The following is a 23883-nucleotide window of genomic DNA, read 5'->3' on the forward strand; positions in this document are numbered from 1 at the left end:
GGATGAATCTACAGACTGCAGGAAGATCTGTTAACAGTCTGCAGACTAACGTGAGACAATAATATTTGTGTGTGTTTGGTATCCAGAAGAATTCAGACAGATGAAGTCACTGTGAGCTGAGCAGTGCTGGAAGATGATATGAATGAGTGACCTAAATCAGGTTTATGTGTGCGCTCATTTCCAGTGTTTGACAAAGATTGAAAAGTGAATTTATTTGACTGATTCCTTCCCAATGTGATGTATGTCAAGAAGCTGTCTGTGTTGAGTGAGCAGCAGCGCCTCCTGCAGGTGTAAAAAACTTACAGCACCTCGTATTCCCAGGCGGTCTCCCATCCAAGTACTATCCAGGTTCGACACTGCTTAGCTTCCAAGATCGGACGAGATCAGGCGTGTTCAGGGTGGTACGGCCGTAAGAGAGAGAATCAGTCTGAAATTAGCTTTTTATAGATGCTGAAACAACATCTATTACTGTGTTCTGACTTCTAAAATATAATGTAACTGTTTAAAAATGAGCAATTTGTGATGATTTCATCTAACTAAGCAGCCTCGGTCTCTCTGTGTGACGCTGAACACAAAACTACACACAGGGAACAGAAGAGGTCGACAGACACAAAGTTATCTGAGAGTCTCACTTTCAGCTGCAGAGAACCAACACAAGAGAAGAACATGTGCAGGATCAACATCAGCCTCTCAAGCCAATTATGTGAAAAACTAGAAGAAACATATGGTTCCAGCAGCTATATAATAGATATTTGTCACGGTGACTTTTGCTTACAGCCAAACCACCCTGAACACGTCCGATCTTGGACACATGAGGAAATTGGTCATCTTCAGCTGCTGCTGCTTTGTTGGCAGACACGAAGTGATCTGAGAGTCTCAGTTTCAACTGCAGGTAATAATCACATCAAGGAAGAAGATGTGCCCACTACAAGTCAGCCTTTCTCGGCAATTATCTGGTTACATAGAGGAACTGTATGATTCCAGTACCTATATAATGCACATTTGTTACAGACATTGTTGCTTACGGCCACACCACCCTGAATATACCCAACCTCGTCTGATCTCGGAAGCCAAGCAGGGTTGATCCTGGTTAGTACTTGGATGGGAGACTGCTTGGGAATACCAGGTGCTGTAAGCTTTTTCTCTTCTCTCTACCCCCTGCATGTCTTTTGTTGCAACGTCTGATCACCCTGTGACACATGAGGAAGTTGGTCATCTTCAGCTGCTGCTGCTTTGTTGGCAGACATGAAGTGATCTGAGAGTCTCAGTTTCAACTGCAGTTAATAATCACATCAGGGATGAAGATGTGCCCACTACATATCAGCCTTTCTCGGCAATTATCTGGTTACAAAGAATAACCGTATGATTCGAGTACCTATATAATGCACATTTGTCACAGACATTGTTGCTTACGGCCACACCACCCTGAACATCCCTGACCTCGTCTGATCTAGGAAGCCAAGCAGGGTTGGGCCTGGTTAGTACTTGGATGGGAGACTGCTTGGGAATACCAGGTGCTGTAAGCTTTTTCTCTTCTCTCTACCACATGCATGTCTTTTGTTGCAACGTCTGATCACCCTGTGACACATGAGGAAGTTGGTCATCTTCAGCTGCTGCTGCTTTGTTGGCAGACACGAAGTGATCTGAGAGTCTCAGTTTCAACTGCAGTTAATAATCACATCAGGGATGAAGAAGTGCCCACTACATATCAGCCTTTCTCGGCAATTATCTGGTTACAAAGAATAACCGTATGATTCGAGTACCTATATAATGCACATTGGTGACAGCCATTGTTGCTTACGGCCACACCACCCTGAAAATACCCGACCTCGTCTGATCTCGGAAGCCAAGCAGGGTTGGGCCTGGTTAGTACTTGGATGGGAGACTGCTTGGGAATACCAGGTGCTGTAAGCTCTTTCTCTTCTCACTACCCCCTGCATGTTTTTTTGTTGCAACGTCTGATCACCCTGTGACACATGAGTAAGTTGGTCATCTTCAGCTGCTGCTGCTTTGTTGGCAGACACGAAGTGTTCTGAGAATCTCAGTTTCCGCTGGAGAGAATAATCACGACAGGGAAGAAGATGTGTCCAATACGCATCAGCCTTTCTCGGCAATTATGTGGTTACATAGAGGAACTGTATGATTCCAGTACCTATATAATGCACATTTGTGACAGATATTGTTGCTTACGGCCACACCACCCTGAATATACCCGACCTCGTCTGATCTCGGAAGCCAAGCAAGGTTGGGCCTGGTTAGTACTTGGATGGGAGACCGCTTGGGAATACCAGGTGCTGTAAGCTTTTTCTCTTCTCTCTACCACATGCATGTCTTTTGTTGCAACGTCTGATCACCCTGTGACACATGAGGAAGTCTGTCATCTTCAGCTGCTGCTGCTTTGTTGGCAGACACGAAGTGATCTGAGAGTCTCAGTTTCAACTGCAGGTAATAATCACATCAGGGATGAAGATGTGCCCACTACAAGTTAGCCTTTCTCGGCAATTATCTGGTTACATAGAGTAACCATATGATTCCAGTACCTATATAATGCACATTGTTCACAGATATTGTTGCTTACGGCCACACCACCCTGAATATACCCGACCTCGTCTGATCTCGGAAGCCAAGCAGGGTTGGCCCTGATTAGTACTTGGATGGGAGACTGCTTGGGAATACCAGGTGCTGTAAGCTTTTTCTCTTCTCTCTACCACGTGCATGTCTTTTGTTGCAACGTCTGATCACCCTGTGACACATGAGGAAGTTGGTCATCTTCAGCTGCTGCTGCTTTGTTGGCAGACACGAAGTGATCTGAGATTCTCAGTTTCAACTGCAGATAATAATCATGACAGGGAAGAAGATGTGCCCACTACAAGTTAGCCTTTCTCGGCAATTATCTGGTTACATAGAGGAACTGTATGATTCCAGTACCTATATAATGCACATTTGTGACAGACATTGTTGCTTACGGCCACACCACCCTGAACATGCCTGACCTCATCTGATCTAAGAAACCAAGCAGGGTTGGGCCTGGTTAGTACTTGGATGGGTGACCGCTTAGGAATACCAGGTGCTGTAAGCTTTTTCTCTTCTCTCTACCACTTGCATGTCTTTTGTTGCAACGTCTGATCCCCCTGTGACACATGAGGAAGTTGGTCATCTTCAGCTGCTGCTGCTTTGTTGGCAGACACGAAGTGATCTGAGAGTCTCAGTTTCAACTGCAGGTAATAATCACATCAGGGATTAAGATGTGCCCACTACATATCAGCCTTTCTCTGCAATTATCTGGTTACATAGAGTAACCGTATGATTCCAGTACCTATATAATGCACATTGTTCACAGATATTGTTGCTTACGTCCACACCACCCTGAATATGCCCGACCTCGTCTGATCTCGGAAGCCAAGCAGGATTGGGCATGGTTAGTACTTGGATGGGAGACCGCTTGGGAATACCAGGTGCTGTAAGCTTTTTCTCTTCTCTCTACCACATGCATGTCTTTTGTTGCAACGTCTGATCACCCTGTGACACATGAGGAAGTCTGTCATCTTCAGCTGCTGCTGCTTTGTTGGCAGACACAAAGTGATCTGAGAGTCTCAGTTTCAACTGCAGGTAATAATCACATCAGGGATGAAGATGTGCCCACTACAAGTTAGGCTTTCTCGGCAATTATCTGGTTACATAGAGTAACCATATGATTCCAGTACCTATATAATGCACATTGTTCACAGATATTGTTGCTTACAGCCACACCACCCTGAATATACCCGACCTCGTCTGATCTCGGAAGCCAAGCAGGGTTGGCCCTGATTAGTACTTGGATGGGAGACCGCTTGGGAATACCAGGTGCTGTAAGCTTTTTCTCTTCTCTCTACCACCTGCATGTCTTTTGTTGCAACGTCTGATCGCCCTGTGACACATGAGGAAGTTGGTCATCTTCAGCTGCTGCTGCTTTGTTGGCAGACACGAAGTGATCTGAGAGTCTCAGTTTCAACTGCAGGTAATAATCACATCAGGGATGAAGATGTGTCCACTACATATCAGCCTTTCTCGGCAATTATCTGGTTACATAGAGTAACCATATGATTCCAGTACCTATATAATGCACATTTGTGACAGACATTGTTGCTTACAGCCACACCACCCTGAACATGCCCGACCTCATCTGATCTAAGAAGCCAAACAGGGTTGGGCCTGGTTAGTACTTGGATGGGACACTGCTTGGGAATACCAGGTGCTGTAAGCTTTTTCTCTTCTCTCTACCACGTGCATGTCTTTTGTTGCAACGTCTGATCACCCTGTGACACATGAGGAAGTTGGTCATCTTCAGCTGCTGCTGCTTTGTTGGCAGACACGAAGTGATCTGAGAGTCTCAGTTTCAACTGCAGGTAATAATCACATCAGGGATGAAGATGTGCCCACTACATATCAGCCTTTCTCGGCAATTATCTGGTTACATAGAGTAACCGTATGATTCCAGTACCTATATAATGCACATTTGTGACAGACATTGTTGCTTACAGCCACACCACCCTGAATATGCCCGACCTCGTCTGATCTCGGAAGCCAAGCAAGGTTGGGCCTGGTTAGTACTTGGATGGGAGACTGCTTGGGAATACCAGGTGCTGTAAGCTTTTTCTCTTCTCTCTACCACCTGCATGTCTTTTGTTGCAACGTCTGATCACCCTGTGACACATGAGGAAGTTGGTCATCTTCAGCTGCTGCTGCTTTGTTGGCAGACACGAAGTGATCTGAGAGTCTCAGTTTCAACTGCAGGTAATAATCACATCAGGGATGAAGATGTGCCCACTACATATCAGCCTTTCTCGGCAATTATCTGGTTACATAGAGTAATCGTATGATTCTAGTACCTATATAATGCACATTTGTGACAGACATTGTTGCTTACAGCCACACCACCCTGAATATGCCCGACCTAGTCTGATCTCGGAAGCCAAGCAGGGTTGGGCCTGGTTAGTACTTGGATGGGAGACTGCTTGGGAATACCAGGTGCTGTAAGCTTTTTCTCTTCTCTCTACCACGTGCATGTCTTTTGTTGCAACGTCTGATCACCCTGTGACACATGAGGAAGTTGGTCATCTTCAGCTGCTGCTGCTTTGTTGGCAGACACGAAGTGATCTGAGATTCTCAGTTTCAACTGCAGATAATAATCATGACAGGGAAGAAGATGTGCCCACTACAAGTTAGCCTTTCTCGGCAATTATCTGGTTACATAGAGGAACTGTATGATTCCAGTACCTATATAATGCACATTTGTGACAGACATTGTTGCTTACGGCCACACCACCCTGAACATGCCTGACCTCATCTGATCTAAGAAACCAAGCAGGGTTGGGCCTGGTTAGTACTTGGATGGGAGACCGCTTAGGAATACCAGGTGCTGTAAGCTTTTTCTCTTCTCTCTACCACCTGCATGTCTTTTGTTGCAACGTCTGATCACCCTGTGACACATGAGGAAGTTGGTCATCTTCAGCTGCTGCTGCTTTGTTGGCAGACACGAAGTGATCTGAGAGTCTCAGTTTCAACTGCAGGTAATAATCACATCAGGGATGAAGATGTGCCCACTACATATCAGCCTTTCTCGGCAATTATCTGGTTACATAGAGTAATCGTATGATTCTAGTACCTATATAATGCACATTTGTGACAGACATTGTTGCTTACAGCCACACCACCCTGAATATGCCCGACCTAGTCTAATCTCGGAAGCCAAGCAGGGTTGGGCCTGGTTAGTACTTGGATGGGAGACTGCTTGGGAATACCAGGTGCTGTAAGCTTTTTCTCTTCTCTCTACCACGTGCATGTCTTTTGTTGCAACGTCTGATCACCCTGTGACACATGAGGAAGTTGGTCATCTTCAGCTGCTGCTGCTTTGTTGGCAGACACGAAGTGATCTGAGATTCTCAGTTTCAACTGCAGATAATAATCATGACAGGGAAGAAGATGTGCCCACTACAAGTTAGCCTTTCTCGGCAATTATCTGGTTACATAGAGGAACTGTATGATTCCAGTACCTATATAATGCACATTTGTGACAGACATTGTTGCTTACGGCCACACCACCCTGAACATGCCTGACCTCATCTGATCTAAGAAACCAAGCAGGGTTGGGCCTGGTTAGTACTTGGATGGGAGACCGCTTAGGAATACCAGGTGCTGTAAGCTTTTTCTCTTCTCTCTACCACTTGCATGTCTTTTGTTGCAACGTCTGATCCCCCTGTGACACATGAGGAAGTTGGTCATCTTCAGCTGCTGCTGCTTTGTTGGCAGACACGAAGTGATCTGAGAGTCTCAGTTTCAACTGCAGGTAATAATCACATCAGGGATTAAGATGTGCCCACTACATATCAGCCTTTCTCTGCAATTATCTGGTTACATAGAGTAACCGTATGATTCCAGTACCTATATAATGCACATTGTTCACAGATATTGTTGCTTACGTCCACACCACCCTGAATATGCCCGACCTCGTCTGATCTCGGAAGCCAAGCAGGATTGGGCATGGTTAGTACTTGGATGGGAGACCGCTTGGGAATACCAGGTGCTGTAAGCTTTTTCTCTTCTCTCTACCACATGCATGTCTTTTGTTGCAACGTCTGATCACCCTGTGACACATGAGGAAGTCTGTCATCTTCAGCTGCTGCTGCTTTGTTGGCAGACACAAAGTGATCTGAGAGTCTCAGTTTCAACTGCAGGTAATAATCACATCAGGGATGAAGATGTGCCCACTACAAGTTAGCCTTTCTCGGCAATTATCTGGTTACATAGAGTAACCATATGATTCCAGTACCTATATAATGCACATTGTTCACAGATATTGTTGCTTACGGCCACACCACCCTGAATATACCCGACCTCGTCTGATCTCGGAAGCCAAGCAGGGTTGGCCCTGATTAGTACTTGGATGGGAGACCGCTTGGGAATACCAGGTGCTGTAAGCTTTTAGTCTTCTCTCTACCACCTGCATGTCTTTTGTTGCAACGTCTGATCACCCTGTGACACATGAGGAAGCTGGTCATCTTCAGCTGCTGCTGCTTTGTTGGCAGACACGAAGTGATCTGAGAGTCTCAGTTTCAACTGCAGGTAATAATCACATCAGGGATGAAGATGTGTCCACTACATATCAGCCTTTCTCGGCAATTATCTGGTTACATAGAGTAACCGTATGATTCCAGTACCTATATAATGCACATTTGTGACAGTTATTGTTGTTTACAGCCACACCATCCTGAATATGCCCGACCTCGTCTGATCTCGGAAGCCAAGCAGGGTTGGGCCTGGTTAGTACTTGGATGGGAGACTGCTTGGGAATACCAGGTGCTGTAAGCTTTTCCTCTTCTCTCTACCACCTGCATGTCTTTTGTTGCAACGTCTGATCATCCTGTGACACATGAGGAAGTTGGTCATCTTCAGCTGCTGTTGCTTTGTAGGCAGACACGAAGTGATCTGAGACTCTCAGTTTCAACTGCAGGTAATAATCACATCAGGGATGAAGATGTGCCCACTACATATCAGCCTTTCTCGGCAATTATCTGGTTACATAGAGTAACCGTATGATTCCAGTCCCTATATAATGCACATTTGTGACAGACATTGTTGCTTACAGCCACACCACCCTGAATATGCCCGACCTCGTCTGATCTCGGAAGCCAAGCAGGGTTGGGCCTGGTTAGTACTTGGATGGGAGACCACTTGGGAATACCAGGTGCTTTAAGCTTTTTCTCTTCTCTCTACCACATGCATGTCTTTTGTTGCAACGTCTGATCACCCTGTGACACATGAGGAAGTTGGTCATCTTCAGCTGCTGCTGCTTTGTTGGCAGACACGAAGTGATCTGAGAGTCTCAGTTTCAACTGCAGGTAATAATCACATCAGGGATGAAGATGTGCCCACTACATATCAGCCTTTCTCAGCAATTATCTGGTTACATAGAAGAACTGTATGATTCCAGTACCTATATAATTCACATTTGTGACAGACATTGTCGCTTACGGCCACACCACCCTGAACATGACTGACCTCGTCTGATCTCGGAAGCCAAGCAGGATTGGGCCTGGTTAGTACTTGGATGGGAGACTACTTGGGAATACCAGGTGCTGTAAGCTTTTTCTCTTCTCTCTAGCACCTGCATGTCTTTTGTTGCAACGTCTGATGACCCTGTGACACATGAGGAAGTTGGTCATCTTCAGCTGCTGCTGCTTTGTTGGCAGACACGAAGTGATCTGAGAGTCTCAGTTTCCGCTGGAGAGAATAATGACCACAGGGAAGAAGATGTGCCCAATACGCATCAGCCTTTCTCGGCAATTATCTGGTTACATAGAGGAACCGTATGATTCCAGTACCTATATAATGCATATTGTTCACAGATAGATTTGCTTACGGCCACACCACCCTGAACATGCCCGACCTCGTCTGATCTCGGAAGCCAAGCCGGGTTGGGCCTGGTTAGTACTTGGATGGGAGACCACTTGGGAATACCAGGTGCTTTAAGCTTTTTCTCTACCACATGCATGTCTTTTGTTGCAACGTCTGATCACCCTGTGACACATGAGGAAGTTGGTCATCTTCAGCTGCTGCTACTTTGTTGGCAGACACGAAGTGATCTGAGAGTCTCAGTTTCAACTGCAGGTAATAATCACATCAGGGATGAAGATGTGCCCACTACATATCAGCCTTTCTCTGCAATTATCTGGTTACATAGAGGAACTGTATGATTCCAGTACCGATATAATGCACCTTTGTCACAGACATTGTTGCTTACGGCCACACCACCCTGAACATGCCCGACCTCGTCTGATCTCGGAGGCCAAGCAGGGTTGGGCCTGGTTAGTACTTGGATGGGAGACCGCTTGGGAATACCTTGTGCTGTAAGCTTTTTCTCTTCTCTCTACCACGTGCATGTCTTTTGTTGCAACGTCTGATCACCCTGTGACACATGAGGAAGTTGGTCATCTTCAGCTGCTGCTGCTTTGTTGGCAGACACGAAGTGATCTGAGAGTCTCAGTTTCAACTGCAGGTAATAATCACATCAGGGATGAAGATGTGCCCACTACATATCAGCCTTTCTCGGCAATTATCTGGTTACATAGAGTAACCGTATGATTCCAGTACCTATATAATGCACATTTGTGACAGACATTGTTGCTTACAGCCACACCACCCTGAATATGCCCGACCTCGTCTGATCTCGGAAGCCAAGCAAGGTTGGGCCTGGTTAGTACTTGGATGGGAGACTGCTTGGGAATACCAGGTGCTGTAAGCTTTTTCTCTTCTCTCTACCACCTGCATGTCTTTTGTTGCAACGTCTGATCACCCTGTGACACATGAGGAAGTTGGTCATCTTCAGCTGCTGCTGCTTTGTTGGCAGACACGAAGTGATCTGAGAGTCTCAGTTTCAACTGCAGGTAATAATCACATCAGGGATGAAGATGTGCCCACTACATATCAGCCTTTCTCGGCAATTATATGGTTACATAGAGTAATCGTATGATTCTAGTACCTATATAATGCACATTTGTGACAGACATTGTTGCTTACAGCCACACCACCCTGAATATGCCCGACCTATTCTGATCTCGTAAGCCAAGCAGGGTTGGGCCTGGTTAGTACTTGGATGGGAGACTGCTTGGGAATACCAGGTGCTGTAAGCTTTTTCTCTTCTCTCTACCACGTGCATGTCTTTTGTTGCAACGTCTGATCACCCTGTGACACATGAGGAAGTTGGTCATCTTCAGCTGCTGCTGCTTTTTTGGCAGACACGAAGTCATCTGAGAGTCTCAGTTTCAACTACAGGTAGTAATCACATCAAGGATGAAGATATGCCCACTACATATCAGCCTTTCTCGGCAATTATCTGGTTACATAGAGGAACTGTATGATTCCAGTACTGATATAATGCACCTTTGTCACAGACATTGTTGCTTACGGCCACACCACCCTGAACATGCCCGACCTCGTCTGATCTCGGAGGCCAAGCAGGGTTGGGCCTGGTTAGTACTTGGATGGGAGACCGCTTGGGAATACCAGGTGCTGTAAGCTTTTTCTCTTCTTTCTACCACGTGCATGTCTTTTGTTGCAACGTCTGATCACCCTGTGACACATGAGGAAGTTGGTCATCTCCAGCTGCTGCTGCTTTGTTGGCAGACACGAAGTGATCTGAGAGTCTCAGTTTCAACTGCAGGTAATAATCACATCAGGGATTAAGATGTGCCCACTACATATTAGCCTTTCTCTGCAATTATCTGGTTACATAGAGTAACCGTATGATTCCAGTACCTATATAATGCACATTGTTCACTGATATTGTTGCTTACGGCCACACCACCCTGAATATACCAGACGTCGTCTGATCTCGGAAGCCAAGCAGGGTTGGGCCTGGTTAGTACTTGGATGGGAGACTGCTTGGGAATACCAGGTAATGTAAGCTTTTTCTCTTCTCTCTACCACATGCATGTCTTTTGTTGCAACGTCTGATCACCCTGTGACACACGAGGAAGTTGGTCATCTTCAGCTGCTGCTGCTTTGTTGGCAGACACGAAGTGATCTGAGAGTCTCAGTTTCAACTACAGGTAGTAATCACATCAAGGATGAAGATATGCCCACTACATATCAGCCTTTCTTGGCAATTATCTGGTTATATAGAGGAACTGTATGATTCCAGTACCTATATAATGCACATTTGTCACAGACATTGTCGCTTACGGCCAAACCAACCTGAAGATGCACGACCTCGTCTGATCTCGGAAGCCAAGCAGGGTTGGGCCTGGTTAGTACATGGATGGGAGGCTACTTGGGAATACCAGGTGCTGCAAGCTTTTTCTCTTCTCTCTAGCACCTGCATGTCTTTTGTTGCAACGTCTGATCACCCTGTGACACATGAGGAAGTTGGTCATCTTCAGCTGCTGCTGCTTTGTTGGCAGACACGAAGTGATCTGAGATTCTCAGTTTCAACTGCAGATAATAATCATGACAGGGAAGAAGATGTGCCCACTACAAGTTAGCCTTTCTCGGCAATTATCTGGTTACATAGAGGAACTGTATGATTCCAGTACCTATATAATGCACATTTGTGACAGACATTGTTGCTTACAGCCACACCACCCTGAATATGCCCGACCTCGTCTGATCTCGGAAGCCAAGCAAGGTTGGGCCTGGTTAGTACTTGGATGGGAGACTGCTTGGGAATACCAGGTGCTGTAAGCTTTTTCTCTTCTCTCTACCACGTGCATGTCTTTTGTTGCAACGTCTGATCACCCTGTGACACATGAGGAAGTTGGTCATCTTCAGCTGCTGCTGCTTTGTTGGCAGACACGAAGTGATCTGAGAGTCTCAGTTTCAACTGCAGGTAATAATCACATCAGGGATGAAGATGTGCCCACTACATATCAGCCTTTCTCGGCAATTATCTGGTTACATAGAGTAACCGTATGATTCCAGTACCTATATAATGCACATTTGTGACAGACATTGTTGCTTACAGCCACACCACCCTGAATATGCCCGACCTCGTCTGATCTCGGAAGCCAAGCAAGGTTGGGCCTGGTTAGTACTTGGATGGGAGACTGCTTGGGAATACCAGGTGCTGTAAGCTTTTTCTCTTCTCTCTACCACCTGCATGTCTTTTGTTGCAACGTCTGATCACCCTGTGACACATGAGGAAGTTGGTCATCTTCAGCTGCTGCTGCTTTGTTGGCAGACACGAAGTGATCTGAGAGTCTCAGTTTCAACTGCAGGTAATAATCACATCAGGGATGAAGATGTGCCCACTACATATCAGCCTTTCTCGGCAATTATCTGGTTACATAGAGTAATCGTATGATTCTAGTACCTATATAATGCACATTTGTGACAGACATTGTTGCTTACAGCCACACCACCCTGAATATGCCCGACCTAGTCTGATCTCGGAAGCCAAGCAGGGTTGGGCCTGGTTAGTACTTGGATGGGAGACTGCTTGGGAATACCAGGTGCTGTAAGCTTTTTCTCTTCTCTCTACCACGTGCATGTCTTTTGTTGCAACGTCTGATCACCCTGTGACACATGAGGAAGTTGGTCATCTTCAGCTGCTGCTGCTTTTTTGGCAGACACGAAGTCATCTGAGAGTCTCAGTTTCAACTACAGGTAGTAATCACATCAAGGATGAAGATATGCCCACTACATATCAGCCTTTCTCGGCAATTATCTGGTTACATAGAGGAACTGTATGATTCCAGTACTGATATAATGCACCTTTGTCACAGACATTGTTGCTTACGGCCACACCACCCTGAACATGCCCGACCTCGTCTGATCTCGGAGGCCAAGCAGGGTTGGGCCTGGTTAGTACTTGGATGGGAGACTGCTTGGGAATACCAGGTGCTGTAAGCTTTTTCTCTTCTCTCTACCACCTGCATGTCTTTTGTTGCAACGTCTGATCACCCTGTGACACATGAGGACGTTGGTCATCTTCAGCTGCTGCTGCTTTGTTGGCAGACACGAAGTGATCTGAGAGTCTCAGTTTCAACTGCAGGTAATAATCACATCAGGGATTAAGATGTGCCCACTACATATCAGCCTTTCTCGGCAATTATCTGGTTACATAGAGTAACCGTATGAATCCAGTACCTATATAATGCACATTGTTCACAGATATTGTTGCTTACGGCCACACCACCCTGAATATACCCGACGTCGTCTGATCTCGGAAGCCAAGCAGGGATGGGCCTGCTTAGTACTTGGATGGGAGACTGCTTGGGAATACCAGGTTTTGTAAGCTTTTTCTCTTCTCTCTACCACCTGCATGTCTTTTGTTGCAACGTCTGATCACCCTGTGACACATGAGGAAGTTGGTCATCTTCAGCTGCTGCTGCTTTGTTGGCAGACACAAAGTGATCTGAGATTCTCAGTTTCAACTGCAGATAATAATCACGACAGGGAAGAAGATGTGCCCACTACAAGTTAGCCTTTCTCGGCAATTATCTGGTTACATAGAGGAACTGTATGATTCCAGTACCTATATAATGCACATTTGTCACAGACATTGTCGCTTACGGCCAAACCACCCTGAATATACCCAACCTCGTCTGATCTTGGAAGCCAAGCAGGGTTGGGCCTGGTTAGTACTTGGATGGGAGACTGGTTGGGAATACCAGGTGCTGTAAGCTTTTTCTCTTCTCTCTACCATCTGCATGTCTTTTGTTGCAATGTCTGATCACCCTGTGACACATGAGGAAGTTGGTCATCTTCAGCTGCTGCTGCTTTGTTGGCAGACACGAAGTGATCTGAGAGTCTCAGTTTCAACTGAAGGTAATAATCACATCAGGGATGAAGATGTGCCCACTACATATCAGCCTTTCTCGGCAATTATCTGGTTACATAGAGTAACCGTATGATTCCAGTACCTATATAATGCACATTTTTCACAGATATTGTTGCTTACGGCCACACCACCCTGAATATGCCCGACCTCGTCTGATCTCGGAAGCCAAGCAGGGTTGGGCCTGGTTAGTACTTGGATGGGAGACCGTTTGGGAATACCAGGTGCTGTAAGCTTTTTCTCTTCTCTCTACCATCTGCATGTCTTTTGTTGCAATGTCTGATCACCCTGTGACACATGAGGAAGTTGGTCATCTTCAGCTGCTGCTGCTTTGTTGGGAGACACGAAGTGATCTGAGATTCTCAGTTTCAGCTGGAGAGAATAATCACATCGGGGATTAAGATGTGCCCACTACATATCAGCCTTTCTTGGCAATTATCTGGTTACATAGAGGAACTGTATGATTCCAGTACCTATATAATGCACATTTGTTACAGACATTGTTGCTTACAGCCACACCACCCTGAACATGCCCGACCTCGTCTGATCTCGGAAGCCAAGCGGGGTTTGGCCTGGTTAGTACTTGGATGGGAGACCGCTTGGGAATACCAGGTGCTGTAAGCTTTTTCTCTTCTCTCTACCACCTGCATGTCTTTTGTTGCAACGTCTGATCACCCTGTGACACATGAGTAAGTTGGTCATCTTCAGCTGCTGCTGCTTTGTTGGCAGACACGAAGTGATCTGAGATTCTAAGTTTCAACTGCAGATAATAATCACATCAGGGAAGAAGATGTGCCCACTACAAGTTAGCCTTTCTCGGCAATTATCTGGTTACATAGAGGAACTGTATGATTCCAGTACCGATATAATTCACATTTGTCACAGACATTTTTTCTTACGGCCACACCACCCTGAATATGCCCGACCTCGTCTGATCTCGGAAACCAAGCAGGGTTGGGCCTGGTTAGTACTTGGATGGGAGACCGCTTGGGAATACCAGGTGCTGTAAGCTTTTTCTCTTCTCTCTAGCACCTGCATGTCTTTTGTTGCAATGTCTGATCACCCTGTGACACTTGAGGAAGTTGGTCATCTTCAGCTGCTGCTGCTTTGTTGGCAGACACGAAGTGATCTGAGAGTCTCAGTTTCAACTAAAGGTAATAATCACATCAGGGATTAAGATGTGCCCACTACATATCAGCCTTTCTCTGCAATTATCTGGTTACATAGAGTAACCGTATGATTCCAGTACCTATATAATGCACATTTGTGACAGAGATTGTTGCTTACAGCCACACCACCCTGAATATGCCCGACCTAGTCTGATCTCGGAAGCCAAGCAGGGTTGGGCCTAGTTAGTACTTGGATGGGAGACCGCTTGGGAATACCAGGTGCTGTAACCTTTTTCTCTTCTCTCTACCACATGCATGTCTTTTGTTGCAACGTCTGATCACCCTGTGACACATGAGGAAGTTGGTCATCTTCAGCTGCTGCTGCTTTGTTGGCAGACACGAAGTGATCTGAGAGTCTCAGTTTCAACTGCAGGTAATAATCACATCAGGGATTAAGATGTGCCCACTACATATTAGCCTTTCTCGGCAATTATCTGGTTACATAGTGTAACCGTATGATTCCAGTAGCTATATAATGCACATTGTTCACAGATATTGTTGCTTACGGCCACACCACCCTGAATATACCCGACGTCGTCTGATCTCGGAAGCCAAGCAGGGTTGGGCCTGGTTAGTACTTGGATGGGAGACTGCTTGGGAATACAAGGTTCTGTAAGCTTTTTCTCTTCTCTCTACCACCTGCATGTCTTTTGTTGCAACGTCTGATCACCCTGTGACACACGAGGAAGTTGGTCATCTTCAGCTGCTGCTGCTTGGTTGGCAGACACGAAGTGATCTGAGAGTCTCAGTTTCAACTACAGGTAGTAATCACATCAAGGATGAAGATATGCCCACTACATATCAGCCTTTCTTGGCAATTATCTGGTTACATAGAGTAACCGTATGATTCCCGTACCTATATAATGCACTTTTGTGACAGACATTGTTACTTACAGCCGCACCACCCTGAATATGCCCGACCTCGTCTGATCTCGGAAGCCAAGCAGGGTTGGCCCTGGTTAGTACATGGATGGGAGACTGCTTGGGAATACCAGGAGCTGTAAGCTTTTTCTCTTCTCTCTACCACATGCATGTCTTTTGTTGCAACGTCTGATCACCCTGTGACACATGAGGAAGTTGGTCATCTTCAGCTGCTGCTGCTTTGTTGGCAGACACGAAGTGATCTGAGATTCTCAGTTTCAACTGCAGATAATAATCACGACAGGGAAAAAGATGTGCCCACTACAAGTTAGCCTTTCTCGGCAATTATCTGGTTACATAGAGGAACTGTATGATTCCAGTACCTATATATTGCACATATGTGACAGACATTGTTGCTTACGGCCACACCACCCTGAACATGCACGACCTCATCTGATCTAAGAAGCCAAGCAGGGTTGGGCCTGGTTAGTACTTGGATGGGAGACTGCTTGGGAATACCAGGTGCTGTAAAATTTTTCTCTTCTCTCTACCACCTGCATGTCTTTTGTTGCAACGTCTGATCACCCTGTGACACATGAGGAAGTTGGTCATCTCCAGCTGCTGCTGCTTTGTTGGCAGACACGAAGTGATCTGAGAGTCTCAGTTTCAACTGCAGTTAATAATCACATCAGGGATTAAGATGTGCCCACTACATATTAGCCTTTCTCTGCAATTATCTGGTTACATAGAGTAACCGTATGATTCCAGTACCTATATAATGCACATTGTTCACAGATGTTGTTGCTTACGGCCACACCACCCTGAATATACCCGACGTCGTCTGATCTCGGAAGCCAAGCAGGGTTGGGCCTGGTTAGTACTTGGATGGGAGACTGCTTGGGAATACCAGGTGCTGTAAGCTTTTTCTCTTCTCTCTACCACATGCATGTCTTTTGTTGCAACGTCTGATCACCCTGTGACACACGAGGAAGTTGGTCATCTTCAGCTGCTGCTGCTTGGTTGGCAGACACGAAGTGATCTGAGAGTCTCAGTTTCAACTACAGGTAGTAATCACATCAAGGATGAAGATATGCCCACTACATATCAGCCTTTCTTGGCAATTATCTGGTTACATAGAGGAACTGTATGATTCCAGTACCTATATAATGCACATTTGTCACAGACATTGTTGCTTACGGCCAAACCACCCTGAAGATGCACAACCTCGTCTGATCTCGGAAGCCAAGCAGGGTTGGGCCTGGTTAGTACATGGATGGGAGGCTACTTGGGAATACCAGGTGCTGCAAGCTTTTTCTCTTCTCTCTAGCACCTGCATGTCTTTTGTTGCAACGTCTGATCACCCTGTGACACATGAGGAAGTTGGTCATCTTCAGCTGCTGCTGCTTTGTTGGCAGACACGAAGTGATCTGAGATTCTCAGTTTCAACTGCAGATAATAATCATGACAGGGAAGAAGATGTGCCCACTACAAGTTAGCCTTTCTCGGCAATTATCTGGTTACATAGAGGAACTGTATGATTCCAGTACCTATATAATGCACATTTGTGACAGACATTGTTGCTTACGGCCACACCACCCTGAACATGCCTGACCTCATCTGATCTAAGAAGCCAAGCATGGTTGGGCCTGGTTAGTACTTGGATGGGAGACCGCTTGGGAATACCAGGTGCTGTAAGCTTTTTCTCTTCTCTCTACCACTTGCATGTCTTTTGTTGCAACGTCTGATCCCCCTGTGACACATGAGGAAGTTGGTCATCTTCAGCTGCTGCTGCTTTGTTGGCAGACACGAAGTGATCTGAGAGTCTCAGTTTCAACTGCAGGTAATAATCACATCAGGGATTAAGATGTGCCCACTACATATCAGCCTTTCTCTGCAATTATCTGGTTACATAGAGTAACCGTATGATTCCAGTACCTATATAATGCACATTGTTCACAGATATTGTTGCTTACGTCCACACCACCCTGAATATGCCCGACCTCGTCTGATCTCGGAAGCCAAGCAGGGTTGGGCCTGATTAGTACTTGGATGGGAGACCGCTTGGGAATACCAGGTGCTGTAAGCTTTTTCTCTTCTCTCTACCACATGTATGTCTTTTGTTGCAACGTCTGATCACCCTGTGACACATGAGGAAGTTGGTCATCTTCAGCTGCTGCTGCTTTGTTGGCAGACACGAAGTGATCTGAGAGTCTCAGTTTCAACTGAAGGTAATAATCACATCAGGGATGAAGATGTGCCCACTACATATCAGCCTTTCTCGGCAATTATCTGGTTACATAGAGTAACCGTATGATTCCAGTACCTATATAATGCACATTGTTCACAGATATTGTTGCTTACGGCCACACCACCCTGAACATACCCGACCTCATCTGATCTAGGAAGCCAAGCAGGGTTGGGCCTGGTTAGTAGTTGGATGGGAGACTGCTTGCGAATACAAGGTGCTGTAAACTTTTTCTCTTCTCTCTACCACCTGCATGTCTTTTGTTGCAACGTCTGATCACCCTGTGACACATGAGGAAGTTGGTCATCTTCAGCTGCTGCTGCTTTGTTGGCAGACACGAAGTGATCTGAGAGTCTCAGTTTCAACTGAAGGTAATAATCACATCAGGGATGAAGATGTGCCCACTACATATCAGCCTTTCTCGGCAATTATCTGGTTACATAGTGTAACCGTATGATTCCAGTACCTATATAATGCACATTGTTCACAGATATTGTTGCTTACGGCCACACCACCCTGAACATACCCGACCTCATCTGATCTAGGAAGCCAAGCAGGGTTGGGCCTGGTTAGTGGTTTGATGGGAGACTGCTTGCGAATACAAGGTGCTGTAAACTTTTTAGTCTTCTCTCTACCACCTGCATGTCTTTTGTTGCAACGTCTGATCACCCTGTGACACATGAGGAAGTTGGTCATCTTCGGCTGCTGCTGCTTTGTTGGCAGACACGAAGTGATCTGAGATTCTAAGTTTCAACTGCAGATAATAATCACATCAGGGAAGAAGATGTGCCCACTACAAGTTAGCCTTTCTCGGCAATTATCTGGTTACATAGAGGAACTGTATGATTCCAGTACCGATATAATTCACATTTGTCACAGACATTTTTTCTTACGGCCACACAACCCTGAATATGCCCGACCTCGTCTGATCTCGGAAGCCAAGCAGGGTTGGGCCTGGTTAGTACTTGGATGGGAGACCGCTTGGGAATACCAGGTGCTGTAAGCTTTTTCTCTTCTCTCTAGCACCTGCATGTCTTTTGTTGCAACGTCTGATCACCCTGTGACACTTGAGGAAGTTGGTCATCTTCAGCTGCTGCTGCTTTGTTGGCAGACACGAAGTGATCTGAGAGTCTCAGTTTCAACTAAAGGTAATAATCACATCAGGGATTAAGATGTGCCCACTACATATCAGCCTTTCTCTGCAATTATCTGGTTACATAGAGTAACCGTATGATTCCAGTACCTATATAATGCACATTTGTGACAGAGATTGTTGCTTACAGCCACACCACCCTGAATATGCCCGACCTAGTCTGATCTCGGAAGCCAAGCAGGGTTGGGCCTGGTTAGTACTTGGATGGGAGACCGCTTGGGAATACCAGGTGCTGTAAGCTTTTTCTCTTCTCTCTACCACATGCATGTCTTTTGTTGCAACGTCTGATCACCCTGTGACACATGAGGAAGTTGGTCATCTTCAGCTGCTGCTGCTTTGTTGGCAGACACGAAGTGATCTGAGAGTCTCAGTTTCAACTGCAGGTAATAATCACATCAGGGATTAAGATGTGCCCACTACATATTAGCCTTTCTCGGCAATTATCTGGTTACATAGTGTAACCGTATGATTCCAGTAGCTATATAATGCACATTGTTCACAGATATTGTTGCTTACGGCCACACCACCCTGAATATACCCGACGTCGTCTGATCTCGTAAGCCAAGCAGGGATGGGCTTGCTTAGTACTTGGATGGGAGACTGCTTGGGAATACCAGGTTCTGTAAGCTTTTTCTCTTCTCTCTACCACCTGCATGTCTTTTGTTGCAACGTCTGATCACCCTGTGACACACGAGGAAGTTGGTCATCTTCAGCTGCTGTTGCTTGGTTGGCAGACACGAAGTGATCTGAGAGTCTCAGTTTCAACTACAGGTAGTAATCACATCAAGGATGAAGATATGCCCACTACATATCAGCCTTTCTTGGCAATTATCTGGTTACATAGAGTAACCGTATGATTCCCGTACCTATATAATGCCCTTTTGTGACAGACATTGTTACTTACAGCCGCACCACCCTGAATATGCCCGACCACGTCTGATCTCGGAAGCCAAGCAGGGTTGGCCCTGGTTAGTACATGGATGGGAGACTGCTTGGGAATACCAGGAGCTGTAAGCTTTTTCTCTTCTCTCTACCACATGCATGTCTTTTGTTGCAACGTCTGATCACCCTGTGACACATGAGGAAGTTGGTCATCTTCAGCTGCTGCTGCTTTGTTGGCAGACACGAAGTGATCTGAGATTCTCAGTTTCAACTGCAGATAATAATCACGACAGGGAAGAAGATGTGCCCACTACAAGTTAGCCTTTCTCGGCAATTATCTGGTTACATAGAGGAACTGTATGATTCCAGTACCTATATATTGCACATATGTGACAGACATTGTTGCTTACGGCCACACCACCCTGAACATGCCCGACCTCATCTGATCTAAGAAGCCAAGCAGGGTTGGGCCTGGTTAGTACTTGGATGGGAGACTGCTTGGGAATACCAGGTGCTGTAAAATTTTTCTCTTCTCTCTACCACCTGCATGTCTTTTGTTGCAACGTCTGATCACCCTGTGACACATGAGGAAGTTGGTCATCTCCAGCTGCTGCTGCTTTTTTGGCAGACACGAAGTGATCTGAGAGTCTCAGTTTCAACTGCAGGTAATAATCACATCAGGGATTAAGATGTGCCCACTACATATTAGCCTTTCTCTGCAATTATCTGGTTACATAGAGTAACCGTATGATTCCAGTACCTATATAATGCACATTGTTCACAGATATTGTTGCTTACGGCCACACCACCCTGAATATACCCGACGTCGTCTGATCTCGGAAGCCAAGCAGGGTTGGGCCTGGTTAGTACTTGGATGGGAGACTGCTTGGGAATACCAGGAGCTGTAAGCTTTTTCTCTTCTCTCTACCACATGCATGTCTTTTGTTGCAACGTCTGATCACCCTGTGACACACGAGGAAGTTGGTCATCTTCAGCTGCTGCTGCTTTGTTGGCAGACACGAAGTGATCTGAGATTCTCAGTTTCAACTGCAGATAATAATCATGACAGGGAAGAAGATGTGCCCACTACAAGTTAGCCTTTCTCGGCAATTATCTGGTTACATAGAGGAACTGTATGATTCCAGTACCTATATAATGCACATTTGTGACAGACATTGTTGCTTACGGCCACACCACCCTGAACATGCCTGACCTCATCTGATCTAAGAAGCCAAGCAGGGTTGGGCCTGGTTAGTACTTGGATGGGAGACCGCTTGGGAATACCAGGTGCTGTAAGCTTTTTCTCTTCTCTCTACCACTTGCATGTCTTTTGTTGCAACGTCTGATCCCCCTGTGACACATGAGGAAGTTGGTCATCTTCAGCTGCTGCTGCTTTGTTGGAAGACACGAAGTGATCTGAGAGTCTCAGTTTCAACTGCAGGTAATAATCACATCAGGGATTAAGATGTGCCCACTACATATCAGCCTTTCTCTGCAATTATCTGGTTACATAGAGTAACCGTATGATTCCAGTACCTATATAATGCACATTTGTGACAGACATTGTTGCTTACGGCCACACCACCCTGAACATACCCGACCTCATCTGATCTAGGAAGCCAAGCAGGGTTGGGCCTGGTTAGTAGTTGGATGGGAGACTGCTTGGGAATACAAGGTGCTGTAAACTTTTTCTCTTCTCTCTACCACCTGCATGTCTTTTGTTGCAACGTCTGATCACCCTGTGACACATGAGGAAGTTGGTCATCTTCGGCTGCTGCTGCTTTGTTGGCAGACACGAAGTGATCTGAGATTCTAAGTTTCAACTGCAGATAATAATCACATCAGGGAAGAAGATGTGCCCACTACAAGTTAGCCTTTCTCGGCAATTATCTGGTTACATAGAGGAACTGTATGATTCCAGTACCGATATAATTCACATTTGTCACAGACATTGTTGCTTACGGCCACACCACCCTGAACATGCCCGACCTCGTCTGATCTCGGAAGCCAAGCAAGGTTGGGCCTGGTTAGTACTTGGATGGGAGACCGCTTGGGAATACCAGGTGCTGTAAGCTTTTTCTCTTCTCTCTACCACCTGCATGTCTTTTGTTGCAACGTTTGATCACCCTGTGACACATGAGGAAGTTGGTCATCTTCAGCTGCTGCTGCTTTGTTGGCAGACACGAAGTGATCTGAGAGTCTCAGTTTCAACTAAAGGTAATAATCACATCAGGGATTAAGATGTGCCCACTACATATCAGCCTTTCTCTGCAATTATCTGGTTACATAGAGTAACCGTATGAATCCAGTACCTATATAATGCACATTGTTCACAGATATTGTTGCTTACGGCCACACCACCCTGAATATGCCTGACGTCGTCTGATCTCGGAAGCCAAGCAGGGTTGGGCCTAGTTAGTACTTGGATGGGAGACTGCTTAGGAATACCAGGTGCTGTAAGCTTTTTCTCTTCTCTCTACCACCTGCATGTCTTTTGTTGCAACGTCTGATCACCCTGTGACACATGAGGAAGTTGGTCATCTTCAGCTGCTGCTGCTTTGTTGGCAGACACAAAGTGATCTGAGATTCTCAGTTTCAACTGCAGATAATAATCACGACAGGGAAGAAGATGTGCCCACTACAAGTTAGCCTTTCTCGGCAATTATCTGGTTACATAGAGGAACTGTATGATTCCAGTACCTATATAATGCACATTTGTGACAGACATTGCTGCTTACGGCCACACCACCCTGAACATGCCCGACCTCGTCTGATCTAAGAAGCCAAGCAGGGTTGGGCCTGGTTAGTACTTGGATGGGAGACTGCTTGGGAATACCAGGTGCTGTAAAATTTTTCTCTTCTCTCTACCACCTGCATGTCTTTTGTTGCAACGTCTGATCACCCTGTGACACATGAGGAAGTTGGTCTTCTTCAGCTGCTGTTGCTTTGTTGGCAGGCACGAAGTGATCTGAGAGTCTCAGTTTCAACTGCAGTTAATAATCACATCAGGGATTAAGATGTGCCCACTACATATCAGCCTTTCTCTGCAATTATCTGGTTACATAGAGTAACCGTATGATTCCAGTACCTATATAATGCACATTGTTCACAGATATTGTTGCTTACAGCCACACCACCCTGAATATGCCCGGCCTCGTCTGATCTCGGAAGCCAAGCAGGGTTGGGCCTGGTTAGTACTTGGATGGGAGACTGCTTGGGAATACCAGGTGCTGTAAGCTTTTTCTCTTCTCTCTACCACCTGCATGTCTTTTGTTGAAACGTCTGATCACCCTGTGACACACGAGGAAGTTGGTCATCTTCAGCTGCTGCTGCTTTGTTGGGAGACACGAAGTGATCTGACATTCTCAGTTTCAACTGCAGATAATAATCACGACAGGGAAGAAGATGTGCCCACTACAAGTTAGCCTTTCTCTGCAATTATCTGGTTACATAGAGGAACTGTATGATTCCAGTACCTATATAATGCACATTGTTCACAGATATTGTTGCTTACAGCCACACCACCCTGAATATGCCCGACCTCGTCTTATCTCGGAAGCCAAGCAAGGTTGGGCCTGGTTAGTACTTGGATGGGAGACCGGTTGGGAATACCAGGTGCTGTAAGCTTTTTCTCTTCTCTCTACCATCTGCATGTCTTTTGTTGCAACGTCTGATCACCCTGTGACACATGAGTAAGTTGGTCATCTTCAGCTGCTGCTGCTTTGTTGGCAGACACGAAGTGATCTGAGAGTCTCAGTTTCAACTGCAGGTAATAATCACATCAGGGATGAAGATGTGCCCACTACATATCAGCCTTTCTTGGCAATTATCTGGTTACATAGAGTAACCGTATGATTCCAGTACCTATATAATGCACATTTTTCACAGATATTGTTGCTTACGGCCACACCACCCTGAATATGCCCGACCTCGTCTGATCTTGGAAGCCAAGCAGGGTTGGGCCTGGTTAGTACTTGGATGGGAGACCGGTTGGGAATACCAGGTGCTGTAAGCTTTTTCTCTTCTCTCTACCATCTGCATGTCTTTTGTTGCAATGTCTGATCACCCTGTGACACATGAGGAAGTTGGTCATCTTCAGCTGCTGCTGCTTTGTTGGCAGACACGAAGTGATCTGAGAGTCTCAGTTTCAACTGAAGGTAATAATCACATCAGGGATGAAGATGTGCCCACTACATATCAGCCTTTCTCGGCAATTATCTGGTTACATAGAGTAACCGTATGATTCCAGTACCTATATAAT

The 23883-nt window shown here is 45.9% G+C and overlaps 2 protein-coding genes, 31 non-coding genes and 29 pseudogenes across 35 annotated transcripts in view; 60 read left to right on the top strand and 2 right to left on the bottom strand.

Moving 5' to 3' along the window:
• The window catches only part of LOC140294513 (protein NLRC3-like), a 1060349-nt gene that overhangs the window by 826302 nt on the left and 210164 nt on the right, over positions 1-23883 (bottom strand). The gene's annotated exons all lie outside the window — the stretch shown is intronic.
• Positions 1-23883, top strand: part of LOC140265576 (uncharacterized) — a 180399-nt gene that overhangs the window by 103172 nt on the left and 53344 nt on the right. The window lies entirely within an intron of this gene.
• On the bottom strand, positions 297-415 carry LOC140282585 (5S ribosomal RNA; annotated as a pseudogene).
• Positions 1020-1138, top strand: LOC140269212 (5S ribosomal RNA; annotated as a pseudogene).
• On the top strand, positions 1408-1526 carry LOC140309571 (5S ribosomal RNA; annotated as a pseudogene).
• LOC140298836 (5S ribosomal RNA) lies at positions 1796-1914 on the top strand. The gene has a single exon (XR_011914439.1). It is a non-coding gene; the product is annotated as a 5S ribosomal RNA (ribosomal RNA).
• On the top strand, positions 2185-2303 carry LOC140300751 (5S ribosomal RNA). Its single transcript, XR_011914862.1, has one exon. It is a non-coding gene; the product is annotated as a 5S ribosomal RNA (ribosomal RNA).
• LOC140297854 (5S ribosomal RNA) lies at positions 2573-2691 on the top strand. The gene has a single exon (XR_011913553.1). It is a non-coding gene; the product is annotated as a 5S ribosomal RNA (ribosomal RNA).
• LOC140298091 (5S ribosomal RNA) lies at positions 2961-3079 on the top strand. The gene has a single exon (XR_011913770.1). It is a non-coding gene; the product is annotated as a 5S ribosomal RNA (ribosomal RNA).
• LOC140307796 (5S ribosomal RNA) lies at positions 3349-3467 on the top strand (annotated as a pseudogene).
• LOC140289424 (5S ribosomal RNA) lies at positions 3737-3855 on the top strand. The gene has a single exon (XR_011912254.1). It is a non-coding gene; the product is annotated as a 5S ribosomal RNA (ribosomal RNA).
• Positions 4125-4243, top strand: LOC140284458 (5S ribosomal RNA; annotated as a pseudogene).
• On the top strand, positions 4513-4631 carry LOC140297988 (5S ribosomal RNA). Its single transcript, XR_011913675.1, has one exon. It is a non-coding gene; the product is annotated as a 5S ribosomal RNA (ribosomal RNA).
• On the top strand, positions 4901-5019 carry LOC140298532 (5S ribosomal RNA). The gene has a single exon (XR_011914170.1). It is a non-coding gene; the product is annotated as a 5S ribosomal RNA (ribosomal RNA).
• LOC140298451 (5S ribosomal RNA) lies at positions 5289-5407 on the top strand. Its single transcript, XR_011914097.1, has one exon. It is a non-coding gene; the product is annotated as a 5S ribosomal RNA (ribosomal RNA).
• LOC140308520 (5S ribosomal RNA) lies at positions 5677-5795 on the top strand (annotated as a pseudogene).
• On the top strand, positions 6065-6183 carry LOC140298452 (5S ribosomal RNA). The gene has a single exon (XR_011914098.1). It is a non-coding gene; the product is annotated as a 5S ribosomal RNA (ribosomal RNA).
• LOC140307802 (5S ribosomal RNA) lies at positions 6453-6571 on the top strand (annotated as a pseudogene).
• Positions 6841-6959, top strand: LOC140280842 (5S ribosomal RNA). The gene has a single exon (XR_011909735.1). It is a non-coding gene; the product is annotated as a 5S ribosomal RNA (ribosomal RNA).
• On the top strand, positions 7229-7347 carry LOC140298022 (5S ribosomal RNA). Its single transcript, XR_011913706.1, has one exon. It is a non-coding gene; the product is annotated as a 5S ribosomal RNA (ribosomal RNA).
• Positions 7617-7735, top strand: LOC140294934 (5S ribosomal RNA). The gene has a single exon (XR_011912822.1). It is a non-coding gene; the product is annotated as a 5S ribosomal RNA (ribosomal RNA).
• On the top strand, positions 8005-8123 carry LOC140311354 (5S ribosomal RNA; annotated as a pseudogene).
• LOC140299211 (5S ribosomal RNA) lies at positions 8393-8511 on the top strand (annotated as a pseudogene).
• LOC140299015 (5S ribosomal RNA) lies at positions 8774-8892 on the top strand. The gene has a single exon (XR_011914604.1). It is a non-coding gene; the product is annotated as a 5S ribosomal RNA (ribosomal RNA).
• On the top strand, positions 9162-9280 carry LOC140297989 (5S ribosomal RNA). The gene has a single exon (XR_011913676.1). It is a non-coding gene; the product is annotated as a 5S ribosomal RNA (ribosomal RNA).
• On the top strand, positions 9550-9668 carry LOC140315751 (5S ribosomal RNA; annotated as a pseudogene).
• Positions 9938-10056, top strand: LOC140288372 (5S ribosomal RNA). Its single transcript, XR_011912154.1, has one exon. It is a non-coding gene; the product is annotated as a 5S ribosomal RNA (ribosomal RNA).
• LOC140291084 (5S ribosomal RNA) lies at positions 10326-10444 on the top strand (annotated as a pseudogene).
• On the top strand, positions 10714-10832 carry LOC140294138 (5S ribosomal RNA; annotated as a pseudogene).
• Positions 11102-11220, top strand: LOC140297990 (5S ribosomal RNA). The gene has a single exon (XR_011913677.1). It is a non-coding gene; the product is annotated as a 5S ribosomal RNA (ribosomal RNA).
• Positions 11490-11608, top strand: LOC140297991 (5S ribosomal RNA). Its single transcript, XR_011913678.1, has one exon. It is a non-coding gene; the product is annotated as a 5S ribosomal RNA (ribosomal RNA).
• LOC140298533 (5S ribosomal RNA) lies at positions 11878-11996 on the top strand. The gene has a single exon (XR_011914171.1). It is a non-coding gene; the product is annotated as a 5S ribosomal RNA (ribosomal RNA).
• LOC140297970 (5S ribosomal RNA) lies at positions 12266-12384 on the top strand. The gene has a single exon (XR_011913659.1). It is a non-coding gene; the product is annotated as a 5S ribosomal RNA (ribosomal RNA).
• LOC140291755 (5S ribosomal RNA) lies at positions 12654-12772 on the top strand (annotated as a pseudogene).
• On the top strand, positions 13042-13160 carry LOC140297611 (5S ribosomal RNA). The gene has a single exon (XR_011913331.1). It is a non-coding gene; the product is annotated as a 5S ribosomal RNA (ribosomal RNA).
• Positions 13430-13548, top strand: LOC140299892 (5S ribosomal RNA). Its single transcript, XR_011914777.1, has one exon. It is a non-coding gene; the product is annotated as a 5S ribosomal RNA (ribosomal RNA).
• LOC140298120 (5S ribosomal RNA) lies at positions 13818-13936 on the top strand. Its single transcript, XR_011913796.1, has one exon. It is a non-coding gene; the product is annotated as a 5S ribosomal RNA (ribosomal RNA).
• Positions 14206-14324, top strand: LOC140296720 (5S ribosomal RNA). The gene has a single exon (XR_011912992.1). It is a non-coding gene; the product is annotated as a 5S ribosomal RNA (ribosomal RNA).
• Positions 14594-14712, top strand: LOC140309634 (5S ribosomal RNA; annotated as a pseudogene).
• LOC140289836 (5S ribosomal RNA) lies at positions 14982-15100 on the top strand (annotated as a pseudogene).
• On the top strand, positions 15370-15488 carry LOC140291089 (5S ribosomal RNA; annotated as a pseudogene).
• Positions 15758-15876, top strand: LOC140294337 (5S ribosomal RNA; annotated as a pseudogene).
• Positions 16146-16264, top strand: LOC140298728 (5S ribosomal RNA). The gene has a single exon (XR_011914348.1). It is a non-coding gene; the product is annotated as a 5S ribosomal RNA (ribosomal RNA).
• LOC140294627 (5S ribosomal RNA) lies at positions 16534-16652 on the top strand (annotated as a pseudogene).
• Positions 16922-17040, top strand: LOC140299563 (5S ribosomal RNA; annotated as a pseudogene).
• Positions 17310-17428, top strand: LOC140294435 (5S ribosomal RNA). Its single transcript, XR_011912783.1, has one exon. It is a non-coding gene; the product is annotated as a 5S ribosomal RNA (ribosomal RNA).
• Positions 17698-17816, top strand: LOC140291882 (5S ribosomal RNA; annotated as a pseudogene).
• LOC140296082 (5S ribosomal RNA) lies at positions 18086-18204 on the top strand (annotated as a pseudogene).
• On the top strand, positions 18475-18593 carry LOC140298566 (5S ribosomal RNA). The gene has a single exon (XR_011914201.1). It is a non-coding gene; the product is annotated as a 5S ribosomal RNA (ribosomal RNA).
• On the top strand, positions 18863-18981 carry LOC140293976 (5S ribosomal RNA). The gene has a single exon (XR_011912729.1). It is a non-coding gene; the product is annotated as a 5S ribosomal RNA (ribosomal RNA).
• On the top strand, positions 19251-19369 carry LOC140295767 (5S ribosomal RNA; annotated as a pseudogene).
• LOC140291856 (5S ribosomal RNA) lies at positions 19639-19757 on the top strand (annotated as a pseudogene).
• On the top strand, positions 20027-20145 carry LOC140290758 (5S ribosomal RNA; annotated as a pseudogene).
• LOC140301015 (5S ribosomal RNA) lies at positions 20415-20533 on the top strand (annotated as a pseudogene).
• Positions 20803-20921, top strand: LOC140297396 (5S ribosomal RNA). Its single transcript, XR_011913134.1, has one exon. It is a non-coding gene; the product is annotated as a 5S ribosomal RNA (ribosomal RNA).
• On the top strand, positions 21191-21309 carry LOC140289326 (5S ribosomal RNA; annotated as a pseudogene).
• LOC140288202 (5S ribosomal RNA) lies at positions 21579-21697 on the top strand. The gene has a single exon (XR_011912080.1). It is a non-coding gene; the product is annotated as a 5S ribosomal RNA (ribosomal RNA).
• On the top strand, positions 21967-22085 carry LOC140290095 (5S ribosomal RNA; annotated as a pseudogene).
• LOC140291603 (5S ribosomal RNA) lies at positions 22355-22473 on the top strand (annotated as a pseudogene).
• On the top strand, positions 22743-22861 carry LOC140297554 (5S ribosomal RNA). The gene has a single exon (XR_011913279.1). It is a non-coding gene; the product is annotated as a 5S ribosomal RNA (ribosomal RNA).
• Positions 23131-23249, top strand: LOC140312375 (5S ribosomal RNA; annotated as a pseudogene).
• On the top strand, positions 23519-23637 carry LOC140297452 (5S ribosomal RNA). The gene has a single exon (XR_011913185.1). It is a non-coding gene; the product is annotated as a 5S ribosomal RNA (ribosomal RNA).

Source organism: Leuresthes tenuis, unplaced genomic scaffold (assembly GCF_036924035.1).
Source record: "Leuresthes tenuis unplaced genomic scaffold, fLeuTen1.0.hap1 SCAF_1, whole genome shotgun sequence".
NCBI lineage: Eukaryota > Metazoa > Chordata > Actinopteri > Atheriniformes > Atherinopsidae > Leuresthes > Leuresthes tenuis.